Source organism: Pleurodeles waltl, chromosome 4_2 (genome assembly GCF_031143425.1).
Source record: "Pleurodeles waltl isolate 20211129_DDA chromosome 4_2, aPleWal1.hap1.20221129, whole genome shotgun sequence".
NCBI classification, from domain to species: Eukaryota; Metazoa; Chordata; class Amphibia; order Caudata; family Salamandridae; genus Pleurodeles; species Pleurodeles waltl.
The window spans coordinates 160,394,376-160,409,232 of NC_090443.1; the positions used below are offsets into that span (position 1 = coordinate 160,394,376).

General features: G+C 50.0%; 1 protein-coding gene across 2 annotated transcripts in view; it reads left to right on the forward strand.

Annotated features, from left to right (window-relative positions):
- Positions 1–14,857, forward strand: part of NCKAP1L (NCK associated protein 1 like) — a 1,641,522-nt gene that overhangs the window by 386,398 nt on the left and 1,240,267 nt on the right. The gene's annotated exons all lie outside the window — the stretch shown is intronic.

Genomic DNA, 14,857 nt, shown 5'->3' on the forward strand with positions numbered 1-14,857 from the left:
ATTAGTTGTTTCCTATACATCTTTACTGGTTGCAAAATACTGGACGTTGTATTTTGTGACTAGATATTCCTACATCTAACTCAATTTTCACTCAAATAGTAGCAGCCTAAGTTAAAAAAATTCTCAAAGTTTTCTCACATAAACATTGTTCTGTGATGGGGTGTGGCCAAGATGTCTGCCACATCGGACGCTCCTTGAACGAGCTCCTTGCCAGGCTTAAACTGAATCCTACCTAATATGCAGCATTCGACCTGCCAACAGTTTCTTTTTGCTCAAGCTGCCCTGCCTGAATTTCACTGTGGGGCAGAGAGTTGGCTACACGGCCGGAGCCTCTGAGGACAGTGCTGATGCATGGGGCCTATGATGCTCTATGACCATGTGAGTGCAGCGTGATAAGCCCTATCTTAGTGCCGCTTTGTGTGTTGTAGCCTCCATAGGGCTGTGCCACAGGGACAGGCGATCCGCGATTCAACACAACCAGCAGCTGTAGGTGATGAGTGCTGTGTGTCAGCCCTTTCTGGTCCTTGCAGCAGCCCTCCTGCTCGTGTTGACTTGTTTGGATGCGGATGTGGCGGGGGCTGACTGAGACAAGGCTAGCACTTCTGATCAGTCACCTGGAGGTGGCACAGGAGAGACTTTGCTTGCATCCTGGTAAACAAAGAGCAGCCTGCATCCCTGAGCCGCGTAACCTGTCTACCTCGGCCTATTCTGTGGAGGCCCCACTGCGACTGCCACCTTGTTGCCTGCTGCTGCTTGCAACTTGAGCGCTCCATGGGGGAGCAAAGAGAGAGGAGAGCGCTTCCCCGACAACGTGCCCATGTATGTCTGAACTCCCCTGGGCATCCTATCAATAAGCACCTACCGGGGGGTGACTCACTCGACACGGGGACCCTGTGGTACTGCTAGGCCCACACTCTGCCACTGGCACCTGGGCTTAGCCCTCACCTTGGCAACCCTGGCACTCAGCCTCTCGCTAAGGGCCCTCTCACCACCACCATCTGCACACTGGAGGACTGGGGCTTGCCCTGATGTCCTATTCAGAGGGGCTGTATGACTGGGAGGAAACGCCCCTCCCTTCTTATGGAGGACATCTGTGGCTTGTGCACTGGCGCTCTTCCTGTGACCCAAGGAGGCCAAAATAATTAGCTGCGGCCTGCTGCTGGATCCCACGGGGGAAAACAGGGAGAGCTAATGGTCTCTGGGATCCCCACATCTTGTCTATCCACTGGTAGCTGACTTCTGGCCCTACCAAATGCCCCCACCATCAGCAGACTCCTGACCCGCGGGGATCCCCCAGAGAACAGAACATTGGAGCAGAGCTGTCATTAAGGGGAGTGCCCCCTTCATGACTAATGCTGCACACTCCCAAGGTGTGACTTCTCCCTGTTCCACTAGCTGACCCAATGGGATTGTATGTGCAGGGTCCGGACTTCCTGCTGGGATCCCCCGAAGGAGAGGGGTTTCAGTGATATCTTCCTGTTTCTCATCTGGCTGGTGAGAGGAGTAGGAGTGACTGTGGAACCCAGCACAGCATACGCCAGCAGACCATCCCTTTTGCCTCTCCTTACCACAGCATAATGGCTGGGAAAACAAGAACCACCAGGACCATGACCTCTGAGACCTGCATCCTAGCACCACCCTTGACCTCCATGGATTCAATCAAGGGCTCCTTGCAACACCTGGAGACCACCCTTTACAAGTATTCAGCGCAGTTGGAAAAGATACTCAAGGCCATTTGGACACTGAAACGAAAGATACTCCATGTCATTTTGGACACTAAAACATTGCTGGAAGCGAAGATAGATGCCATATCTCTAGAAGTAAACGTGTTGATAGTGGATCACCACAAGTTGTTGGATCAAGCCAAAAATGCAGAATCTACACCGACCTCCATGGGCCCAAGCGCACTCACGCTGCAGTCCAAGCTGGACGCCAAGACAGAGAAAGTAGCTGCCCTGCACCGGTATACAGTGGAGACTAAGAGATGCTCATGGTGCAACAAAATCCTCTTTCTAAGGGTTCTCGGAGCACACAGAACACCTCAGTTCCAAGCTCTTCCTTGAGGACTGGCTGATGTCCACCATGTTGGAAAATAAGGTCCCCAAGTTTTTCTCAGTGGAGGGCGCACACCCTGTTGCAGGGCAACTACCCACACCAGGTACACCACCACGACCACTCAATGCACAATTTCTTAACTGGCATGACCGGGAGCTCATACTACAGCAATTCTGCATGTGGGTTCCCTGGCCATATGAGAACACCAAAATAACAGCATATCCGTACTTCACAACCAAGGTCCAGTCCTTTAGGGGTTCCTACATGCCAGTGAGTCAGCACCTGAAGTAATTACAGCTTTGCTACTCGTTATTATTCCCTGTGAAACCCAAAGTGATGGATGATGAGATCCCCCACAAACTTCTCGATACCTGAGGATGTGTGGCTCCAGGCAAAAGTTCTTACGCGCACATCAGGGGATGACTCGACAGAGTGTGACTGGATGATCGCATGCCCAAACGCAGGAGATGCAGAGTGGCACGGGCTAAGCCTGCCCAAGATCAGGTGGCTGCGGAACAATCTTGAGCAGTGGAAGCAGCCTCTTAGCACAACACAAACCCTTTCACTGTATTGCACTCTGAGCCAGTCATGGACTCTGGTTTCGGCATGGGCGCATCCAACACCTCCCCCGTGAACAGCACACCGGAGCCTAAAATCACACTGAGACAAGCTATTGTGACCGCCTATCTGACATTGGGGCATTCACTTTGACATATGGGGGCCACACCTTACTTACTATGATATGGGGAGTCCCATTCATGTTTGTGGACCTGATACTGTGACCTCGGAATGGGCCCACACGGCAGAGAACAAAACCAGCAGCTGAACAACATCCCAATTATGCCCCAATGAGGACTTCTTTTTTTGTTTTTTCCATGTTTGATTTCAGACTACAAGTTGAGGAATTCTGGAGAGAGACGCCCATGTCTACTGTCCTGGGTTGGGGGGGGAACAGCTGTCTAGTCTCTTTACTGTTCAGGTTTTGTTTGTTGTTTTGTTGGAGTCTCTTAGTGGGTCTACTGATCACATCTGTCAATCAATCAATCGATCATAGCATTTGTAAAGCACAGCACTATCATCCCTAAGGGTATCTGGTCACCCTGCAGTGAGGCAGACAGCACCCCACCATACCCATGTGGCAGCTGCAAACAGAGACTCTCACAGATACCCAGTTTCACACAGACCTGGAGCAACGCATCAAACAATACCTTGACCTAAACAAGGGCTCCATTCCGTCCTAAGGGCTGGAGTGTGACACGCACAAAGCGGTTGTGCGTGGCCACTGCCTGGCGGGCTTCATGTGGGATATGCAACACATGCAGAAGGAAGTCAGCGAGCTGAGGCTGAAGAACAATTGAGAAAACATGACTACAAACTGCATACTCTCATGCTGTGCGCCAAGGGGGATCACTCAGGGAAACTGCTTAAATGGCTGGTGAAAGAGGACCAGTGACTCGCTGTGATTGGGGTGCGCCAGACTTGATGAAGGCTCGATAGTAATATCACAGACGACCATCAATGATACATTTTGGGAATACTACCGGTCCTGTATGTGCCGGTGAACCCCACACCACTGGGTCAGACACAATGGTTTCTGCGGGACCTGCCATTGGTTAAGCTGAACCGAAGGCAGCGGGCCATGCTGGAGGAACCTTTGAATCTGGAGGAATTATGGGCAGCCATCTCACACATAGAACAGGACGCCAGGCACTAATGGGCTGCCGATAGAGTATTAGGCTACCTTTTCCACACAAACCATCCAGCACTAGATGGAGATGTTTAACAAGGACCACATGACCAGATGTCTCCTGGATTCACTTTGGGAGGCCCTGATTGTTGTCCTACCTAAACCTGGCAGAGATCCGCTGGACGTCCGCTGTTACTGGTCTCTCTCACTATTGAACCTTAACTGGATGATCTTGGGAAGAGTGCTGGTGAACCGCCTGCTTTCTATCATCACCACTCTTATACGTGTCGACCAATCTGGATTTAAACTGGGGTACAGCACTTTCACCAACATCTGCCAACTATTACGTCTCAGACACAACAATGCAGTGGATGCTTTTGATCAGGTATCTGTATTGCTAGATGTCTGAAAGGCATTTCAAACCCTGAGTTGGGAGTTTCTCTTCCTCACCCTCGAGACCATGGTGCTCGGCCCTGGTTTTCTGGGATGGATGTTCCACACCCTGTAACCTAACCTGATGGCTTGTGTCAATACCGGACAATTGATCTCATACAGTTTTGCTGTTTGGAGAGATACCAGGCTAGGCTGTCTACTCTCCCTGCTAATTTTTGCTCTTGTCGATGAGAAGAACCTAACCCCTTTTTCACAGCAATCTTTTCACACACTAGGGGCCAGATGTAGCAAAGTTGGAAATTGCGACTTGCAATTAGCAAGTCGGAGCGACTCGCAAATTGCAAGTCGCAATTTCCAATGCAGAACGGTCGCTATGGGGTCGCAATGACCCACCTCATTAATATTCATGAGGTGGGTCGCAAATTGCGGCCCCATAGCGAGTCTAGGCACTCGCAAACATGGAGGCCTGCTGTCGTCAGCACACCTCCATGTTCGTGACTGCTTTATCAATATGGGGACCCCTTCCAATTTGCGAGTGGGTTACCATCCACTTGAAGTGGATGGTAACTGCGATACCATTTGCGACCGCATATGCGGTCGCAAATGGTATTGCATGCCACTCCGAATCGCAAATAGGAAGGGAACACCCCTTCCTATTTGCGATTCTGAAATGCATATTGCGAGTCGGTCCTGACTCGCAATATGCATTTCTGCATAGCAAAGAGGGATTTGCGCCTCGCAAACAGCGATTTGCGCCGTTTGCGACACGCAAATCCTTTGCTACATCTGGCCTTTAATCTCCAACTTTAGGAATCCAGCCAGTAGGTATTATTGGTGCACCCCCTATTCCCAAGGAGGCGGCACTGGCAGATGCGTTGTCATCACGGAACTGTTATAAGTCCTGTAGGACAGTGACACATTCATTTATGTCAAGCGGTGTATCTGCCGCGTCCGCGCTAAGACTATTAAGACCTGGAACATACATTTGTCTACTGAACAGGCATTTATCCGGGGTATGCCCTCCCAGGGAACCTCTGGGCAGACTATTAAGTGCTCTCTGGACTCCACACAGTATGAACTATGACCCGTGCCTAGTACTCTAGCTTTTAAGGATTGCTTTAAATCATGGTTTCATCGGTCCACAACACTATTTCCCTCAGGATGATATGGAGACGCATAATACAGTTGGACCCCTAACAAAGCCATGGTGTCTCTGAATGCCCTTGAGGCGAAAGCAGGGCCTTGGTCCTAGTAGAAAGCTGCAACTGCACATGTGCAGATTAAGATTTGCAAATCTTTAATAACAGTTTGAACGTCAGAAGAGTGTTGTGTCTATACCCATAGAAATCTGGAACAGAAGTCAACAGCAACTAGAATGTATTTGTATGCACCATCAGGTGACAGGGGACCACAGTGGTCCAGGTACACACATTGTGAAGGTTTGTTACAAATTAGGAGGGGTTTCTGCGGTGGACATTTGATGATGGACCCTTTTATTTGCTGACAGATATCACAGCAAAGGACATACTACTTGGTCTGTTGGTATAGACGTGGCCACCAGTAGTATGCTTGTAAGAGTGAAATAGTACCTGCCACACCAGCATGGGCAGAAGCAACTCCCCTATGCACTGCTTTTATCAACTCTGGTCTTTGATCTTTGTTCACCACCCCTGGTGTTGTTACTATTGTAGTATTAAGGCTATATATGCAGTAGGACTATTTGGCAGTGTCGGAGGCTGGCCTGGCTTGTAGTGGGTACCAGAGGTACTTACACCTTGTGCCAGGTCCAGTTATCCCTTATTAGTGTAGAAGAGGTGTTTCTAGCAGCTTAGGCTGATAGAAGGTAGCTATGGCAAAGCAGCTTAGGCTGAACTAGGAGACATGTAAAGCTTCTACTATACCACTGGTGTCCTATGCACAATATCATAAGAAAACACAATACACAGAAGTACTAAAAAGAAAGGTACTTTATTTTTATGACAGTATGCCAAAAGTATCTCAGTGAGTACCCTCAGTATGAGGATAAGTTATATACACAAGATATATGTACACAAACCAAAATTATGCAGGTAATAACAAGAAAAGTAATGCAAGCAGTGTAAAGTTACAGTAGATTGCAATAGGACCACATAGGTAGAGGGGCAACACAAACCATATACTCCAAAAGTGGAATGCGAACCACGAATGGACCCCACACCTTTGTGAGCTTGTAGAGGGTCGCTGCGACTGTGAGAAAACAGTGAGGGTTAGAAAAATAGCCCAATCCAAGACCCTGAAAGGTAGGTGTAAAGTGCACCTACTACCCCCAGAGAGCACAGAAGTCGTGATAGGGGGATTCTGCAGGAAGAACAAACACAAGCAATGCAACAACAGTGGATTTCCAGACCTGAGTACCTGTAAGACAAGGGGACCAAGTCCAATAGTCGCGACAGTGTCGAGAGTGGGCAGGAGCCCAGGAAATGCCAGCTGAGGGTGCAAGGAAGCTGCCACCTGTTGGAAGAAGCTTGGAGTACTGCAAGAAAGAAGAGGACTAGGAACTTCCCCTTTGGAGGATGGATGTCCCACGTTGCGATGAAGCTTTCAGAGGTGCTCCCACACAGAAAGACTGCAAACAAGCCTTGCTAGCTGCAAGCATCGTGGTTAGGGTTTTTGGGTGCTGCTGTTGAGAGACCAGGATGTCGCCACTTGGAGGAGGAGATAGAGGGGGCGCCCAGCAAGTCAGGGAGCCCTCACAGAAGCAGGCAACACCCGCAAAAGTACCTGAACAGGCACTTAGAAGAAAAGTGAACCGGAGTCCAACCAAAGTCACAAAAGGGAGTCCCACGACGCCAGAGGACAACTCAGAAGGTTGTGCACTGCAGGGATGAGTGTCGGGGACCCAGGCTTGGCTGTGCATGAAGGAAATCCTGGAAGAGTGCACAGGAGCCGGAGCAGCTGCAAATCATGCGGTACCCAGCAATGCAGTCTAGCGTAGGGAGGCAAGGACTTACCTCCACTAAACATGGACTGAAGAGTCACTGGACTGTGGGAGTCACTTGGACATAGTTGCTGAGTTCCAGGGACCACGCTCGTCGTGCTGAGAGGGGACCCAGAGGACCAGTGATGTGGTCTTTTGGTGCCTGCGGTTGCAGGGGGAAGATTCCGTCGACCCACAGGAGAGTTCTTCAGAGCTCCTGGTGCAGAGAGGAGGCAGGCTACTCCCAGAGCATGCACCACCTGGAAACAGTCGAGAAAGCCAGCAGGATGAAGCGATACAAGGTTGCTAGTAGTCGTCTTGCTACTTTGTTGCGGTTTTGCAGGCGTCCTGAGCAGTCAGCAGTCGATCCTTTGGCAGAAGGTGAAGAGGGAGATGCAGAGGAACTCTGGTGAGCTCTTGCATTCGTTATCTGGTGAGATCCCCAAAGCAGAGACCCTAAATAGCCAGAAAAGGAGGTTTGGCTTCCTAGGAAGGAGGATTGGCTACCAAGAGAGGTAAGAGCCTATCAGAAGGAGCCTCTGACATCACCTGCTGGCACTGGCCACTCAGAGCAGTCCAGTGTGCCACAAACACCTCTGTTTCCAAGATGGCAGAGGTCTGGGACACACTGGAGGAGCTCTGGCCACCTCCCCTGGGAGGTGCAGGTCAGAGGAGTTGTCACTCCCCTTTCCTTTGTCCAGTTTCGCGCCAGAGCAGGTCTGGGGGATCCCTGAACCGGTGTAGACTGGCTTATGCAGAGATGGGCACCATCTGTGCCCATCAAAGCATTTCCAGAAGCTGGGGAAGGATACTCCTCCCCAGCCCTCACACCTATGTCCTTCTCTCAGAGGAAGTCCTTTGTTCTGCCTTCCTGGGCCAGGGCTGCCTGGACCCCAGGAGGGCAGAAACCTGTCTGAGGGGTTGGCAGCAGCAGCAGCTGCAGTGGAGACCCCAGAAAGGCAGTTTGGCAGTACCCGGGTTCTGTGCTAGAGACCCGGGGATCATGGAATTGTCGCCCCAATGCCAGAATGGCATTGGGGTGACAATTCCATGATCTTAGACATGTGACATGGCCATGTTCGGAGTTACCATTGTGACGCAGTACATAGGTAGTGACCTATGTACAGTGCACATGTGTAATGGTGTCTCCACACTCACAAAGTCCGGGGAATTTGCCCTGAACGATGTGGGGGCACCTTGGCTAGTGCCAGGATGCCCACACACTAAGTAACTTTGCACCCAACCTTCACCAGGTGAAGGTTAGACATATAGGTGACTTATAAGTTACTTAAGTGCAGTGGTATATGGCTGTGAAATAACGTGGACGTTATTTCACTCAGGCTGCTGTGTCAGGCCTGTGTAAGAATTGTCAGAGCTCCCTACGGGTGGCAAAAGAAATGCTGCAGCCCATAGGGATCTCCTGGAACCCCAATACCCTGGGTACCTCAGTACCATATACTAGGGAATTATATGGGTGTACCAGTATGCCAATGTGAATTGGTAAATTTAGTCACTAGCCTGTTATTGACAAATTTGGAAAGCAGAGAGAGCATAACCACTGAGGTTCTGGTTAGCAGAGCCTCAGTGAGACAGTTAGGCATCACACAGGGAACACATACAGGGCACATACTGATGAGCACTGGGGCCCTGCCTGGCAGGGTCCCAGTGACACATAGACTAAAACAACATATATACAGTGAAATATGGGGGTAACATGCCAGACAAGATGGTACTTTCTTACAGGCAGGCTATACATTTGGCATATGCTTGTCTTCAGCCGAAGCTTTCACAGCAGCTAGAGTTTCATCATCCAACCTCGTCTGTGAATAAATTATTACAGCAATAGGAGCCGTAACTACTGCTGACTTGGCCACTTCATCAGACAAGATGTTGCCAATAAAGTTGATGTCCCAATGTATGAACTTCATGGACATTGGGTAGTGTTTCTTTCAGATCCACTACTTTCCCCCCACAGGGGTCTGTGTTTCAAGGTGTTGTCTTTTGAATCTCTGAACACATACTGGAGCCAGTAATTCAGATATTCATTGAAGGACTGGACACAGTAAAATGAATCACAGACAATTAATGTTAACTGTCCTGGATCCGTATGTTCCAGTGCCATAAACAGAGCTTTGAGCTCTGCTAATTGTGCAGTGCAGTGTCCTAAGGTATGCGTGTAAGTATGTTGTGGGTGGAATTCACCATCTTTCATGTAGCCACTCAGGACCGTACAAGCGGCAGAGTATTGATGTTAAGTTTGCTGGATCTGGATATTCAAGCTCATACTGCAGGAATTTTTGAGTTTGTAATTTTGGGTCAAAAACATAGTCAAGATCAACATCAGTGGCCATCAGAGATGTTGCCCATTGAATCCAACGGGGATGTAGTGCCTTAGCTTTAGGAACGCTGGCGTTGAGGGCAGCTTCAAGGGCTGAGATCGGAGATATGACAATGATGTGTTTCCCCTGGGCCAGACGGCTCTCTTAATTGACAACTATCTGAACAGCAGTGAGAATGTTTGTCTGTGGGAGCAAAGCATTGTTCAGCTGTGGAATACAAATGTGATTTGTATGCAATAGGGACTGTATCACCCTCAATGAATGTTACATAGGTGAAAACAATGGCACCAGCAATTACTCTGATGACTAAATGTGTTTTGTTGTCTCTTGTGTGTAAGTGTTTAGCTGCAAGCATGTCTTGTTGCAGTGCTCTGAGAATGCATGTGTGTTCGACTGTCCAATTATTGATTGAAAAATCAAGACATATTAAGTCATATAATGGTTGGATGCATTGTGCATAATCTGGAATGTATGTTTTGCCAACGTTTAAAAAGCCAAACAAAGACTTGAGCTTTTTGATAGTGTTTGGTGGTTGCAATTGTGTGTATTTTTCTAAAAATTGGGGCACTAGGCCTCCATCTGATAATTTGTATCCCAAGAATAGGACACTAAGGAAGACTATTTTTGTTTATTTTTAATTGAATTTGTAGCCTATTTTGGCAAATTCCACAACAATGTGGCCCACCCATCCTACATGTTGAACAACATCATCATCCATAAGGTACATGTCATCTACGTAGGACAATGCCTCAGGGGAAAGTTATCTTCCACCTTGTGATATGCTAAACCAGGGACATCCAAAATGGAACGTATGGGTCTCAGTACCGGGACTCATATAACACACAGAGGGCCTGATTCTAAGCTTGGCGGGCGGCGGGAGCCGCCCGCCAAGCGGGAACCGCCAGAAGACCGTGCCGCGGTCAAAAGACCGCGGCGGTCATTCTGGGTTTCCCACTGGGCTGGCGGGCGACCGCCAAAAGTCCGCCCGCCAGCCCAGTGGGAAACACCCTTCCCACGAGGAAGCCGGCTCCGAATGGAGCCGGCAGAGTGGGAAGGTGCGACGGGTGCAGTTGCACCCGTCGCGAATTTCAGTGTCTGCAAAGCAGACACTGAAATTCTTTGTGGGGCCCTCTTACGGGGGCCCCTGCAGTGCCCATGCCATTGACATGGGCACTGCAGGGGCCCCCAGGGGCCCCACGACACCCCATACCGCCATCCTGTTCCTGGCGGGCGACCCGCCAGGAACAGGATGGCGGTATGGGGTGTCAGAATCCCCATGGCGGCGCAGCAAGCTGCGCCGCCATGGCGGATTCCCATGGGCAGCGGAAAGTCGGCGGTACACCGCCGGCTTTCCGCTTCTGGCCGCGGCTGTACCGCCGCCGTCAGAATGCCCGGCGGAGCACCGCCAGCCTGTTGGCGGTGCTACCGCCGACCCCGGCCCTGGCGGTATTTACCGCCAGGGTCAGAATGACCCCCAGAGTCTGTCTATCTACATGTGCTACAGGCTCACTGCACATACAAGCTCTTGATGTACACATGGAATGTCAGCATAAGGTCCTAGGTTTCATTTAACAGTGCACGTTTAAATGAGGGGAGACAATAGACTTGTATCTGTTTGACACAGAGAAAAAGATCCAATCATATTACTGATTCACACAATACAATACTGTGAGAAATTGGGATACTGGTTGGGGGGGCTACTGAGGCAGCAACCACAATTCTTCTCAGGGTGAGGCACAAGAAAATCTCAAATTAGGCTGTGGTCAACCCTCTGGTATCTTGGAACAGAGCAGCCATCTTAACTTAGAAGCAAAGTATAAAGTGCAAAACTTAAAACAGTAAAAAAAAAAGAAACACAAGAAAATCACACACCAATTTATAAAAATAGAACACATTTTTAAAACAAGACCAATACAACAAAAATCCAGTTAGTAGAACTAGAAGTATGCAAGTTTAAAGATTACAGCTAAAATAGTGATAAAAAGCACAAAGCACCAACTATGGTTACCTGGTCACGCTGGAGCAGAAACAAAGTCACAAGTTCAGGCTGACAGTAATGGGGCATGGTCTGGCTACAGGGACCCAGTTAGGCCTGCTGAACAAGAGTATAAAGTCCTGGTTGCGGAGCGTAGTGAGGTGATGCGTTGAAGATGCGTCGCGCAGCCAAGGAGGTACTTTAGTTCTGAAGAGCTGCGATGTGAGGTCCTGCATTGTCGTTGAGGAACCCGCCACCCAGAATGTGCAATGCAAAGTCCAGTGTCAAGGTTAATCGTTGTTTGAGAGAATATGGGAAACTGCCATGCAAGAACCAGAGTCATTGTCGAGGCTGCCGTTGACAGTAGATTTGTAATGTGAAGGCCTATGTTTGGGAAGTGTTAGAAATGGGGTCTTTGGTTGACAGTCAGGTTACCCCCTGTTCAAGCAAGGACCCTCACTCTAGTCAGGGTAAAAGAGAAAAACCCTCAGCTAACCCCTGCTTACCCCCTTGGTAGCTTGGCAGAGCAGTAGGCTTAACTTCAGAGTGCTAGGTGTAAAGTATTTGTACCAACACACACAGTAACTTAATGAAAACACTACAAAATGACACAACACAGGTTTAGAATAATAGGAAATATTTATCTAAACAAAACAAGACCAAAACGACAAAAATCAAACATTCAAGTTATGAATTTTTAAAGATTAAACTCAAAAATAGCGCTTAGAAACAAAAATGCTTCGATGAGGTGTTAACACAGCGTTGTGACGGAGTCGTTCCCAACAAGCTGACACCAGCGGCGCAGGAAACGGAGTCGCGTAGACTCCTAAGTACAGTACCTTTGGTGAAGAGTGAAAACAAGCCGATGCGCTAAGTCGGGGATCGTGGTGTCTGTGCGAAACAGTGAATCCGCGCACTTCGAGCAGCGTCGGTCACGACGTGGTACGGCGACTTCCATGGAGTCGCGGACTTCAGTGAGGCTACAGCGGTGTCGGGCCTGCGAAGAGCGTCGTGTTCCAGCGAAGGTCACGGCGTCGGGTGCAGGCGGTGTCACCGGATTCAGCAGCGGCGTCGGTCCGAAGTCGATTTCCTTGGATTTCCACCAGCTTTCCTTTCAAGGGCCCAGGGACTGGATAGGGCACCACTTGTCAGAGCAGGAGTCTCTCCAGAGACTCCAGGTGCTTGCAGAGAGAAGTCTTTGCTGTCCCTGAGACTTCAAACAACAGGAGGCAAGCTCTAAATCAAGCCCTTGGAGATTTCTTCACAAGATGGAAGGCACACAAAGTCCAGTCTTTGCCCTCTTACTCTGGCAGAAGCAGCACTACAGGAAAGCTCCACAAAGCACAGTCACAGGCAGGGCAGCACTTATTCCTCAACTATTCAGCTCTTCTCCACGCAGAGGTTCCTCTTGGTTCCAGAAGTGTTTCTAAAGTCTGTGGTTTTGGGTGCCCTTCTTATACCCAGTTTCTCCTTTGAAGTAGGCCTACTTCAAAGTAAAGTCTCTTTGGAATGTGAAATCCTGCCATGCCCAGGCCAGGCCCCAGACACTCACCAGTGGGTTGGAGACTGCATTGTGTGAGGGCAGGCACAGCCTTTTCAGGTGCGAGTGACCACTCCTCCCCTCCCTCCTAGCACAGATGGCTCATCAGGATATGCAGGCTACACCCCAGCTCCCTTTGTGTCTATGTCTAGTGTAAGGTGCAACCAGCCCAACTGTCAAACTGACCCAGACAGGGAATCCACAAACAGGCAGAGTCACAGAAATGGTATAAGCAAGAAAATGCTCACTTTCTAAAAGTGCCATTTTCAAGCGCACAATCTTAAAATCAACTTTACTAAAAGATGTATTTTTAAATTGTGAGCTTAGAGACCCCAAACTCCACATGTCCATCCGCTCCCAAAGGGAATCTACACTTTAATCAGATTTAAAGGTAGCCCCCATGTTAACCTATGAGAGGGACAGGCCTTGCAACAGTGAAAAACGAATTTAGCAATATTTCACTATCGGGACATATAAAACACATTACTATGGGGGTCATTCTGACCCCGGCGGTCAGAGACCGCCGGGGCCAGGGTCGGCGGGAGCACCGCCGACAGACCGGCGGTGCCCCGCAGGGCATTCTGACCGCAGCGGTTCGGCCGCGGTCAGACCGCTGCCCTGCAGAATCCTCCATGGCACCCCCTACCGCCATCCTGTTCCTGGCGGGTCTCCCGCCAGGAACAGGATGGCGGTAGGGGGTGCCGCGGGGCCCCTGGGGGCCCCTGCAGTGCCCATGCCAATGGCATGGGCACTGCAGGGGCCCCCGTAAGAGGGCCCCACAAAGTATTTCAGTGTCTGCTATGCAGACACTGAAATACGCGACGGGTGCGACTGCACCCGTCGCACCTTCCCACTACGCCAGCTCAATTCTGAGCCGGCGTCCTCGTGGGAAGGTTGATTTGCCCTGGGCTGGCGGGCGGCCTTTTGGCGGCCGCCCGCCAGCCCAGGGCAAATCCCAAAATACCCTCAGCGGTCTTTCGACCGCGGAGCGGTATTTTGGTGGGGGAACTTTGGCGGGCGGCCTCCGCCGCCCGCCGAAGTTAGGATCACCCCCTATATGTCCTACCTTAACCATACACTGCACCCTGCCCTTGGGACTACTTAGGGCCTACCTTAGGGGTGTCTGACTTGTAAGAAAAGGGAAGGTTTAGGCCTGGCAAGTGGGTACACTTGCCAAGTCGAATTTACAGGTAAAACTGCACACACAGACATTGCAATGGCAGGTCTGAGTCATGACTACAGAGCTACTTATGTGGGTGGCACAACCAGTGCTGCAGGCCCACTAGTAGCATTTGATTTACAGGTCCTGGGCACCTTTAGTGCACTGTACAAGGGATTTACTAATAAATCAAATATGCCAATCATGGATAAACCAAACACATACACATTTTGTAAAGGAGCACTTGCACTTTAGCACTGATTAGCAGTGGTAACGTGCCCAGAGTAACAAAAACAGCAAAATCAGAGTCCAGCTCACATCAACAACCTGGGGAACAGAGGCAAAAAGTTAAGGGAGACCACGCCAAGGGTGAAAAGTCTAACAGGAAGCTTGACACAGCGACGGTTCCATTGCAGGCTGTGAGGTTGATGTGGAGACGTTGCACTGTGGGAATCCACGCAGCAGAGAATATGCATTGGTTCTGCATGTGGTTGCACGCACAGCAGAGGAGCAGGGTCAGTTCTACTGGATCCTCAGGTGGGCTTGCAGAACACCTTCAGGCCCACTTCCAAGGGTCCAGAACTAGGGTGGAACCATTTGGCAAGATAGGGCTCACAGATGACACAGTCCAGGTGCTGGGTTTAAGGTTGTTGGAGCTTCTGTTCCTGTGGCTCTAGTCAGGAAGCCAGCCAGCCAACTAGCCTTCAGGGTCACTCTGTGGCCCTAGGTCCAACAGAGGCAGGGTTAGTCCTT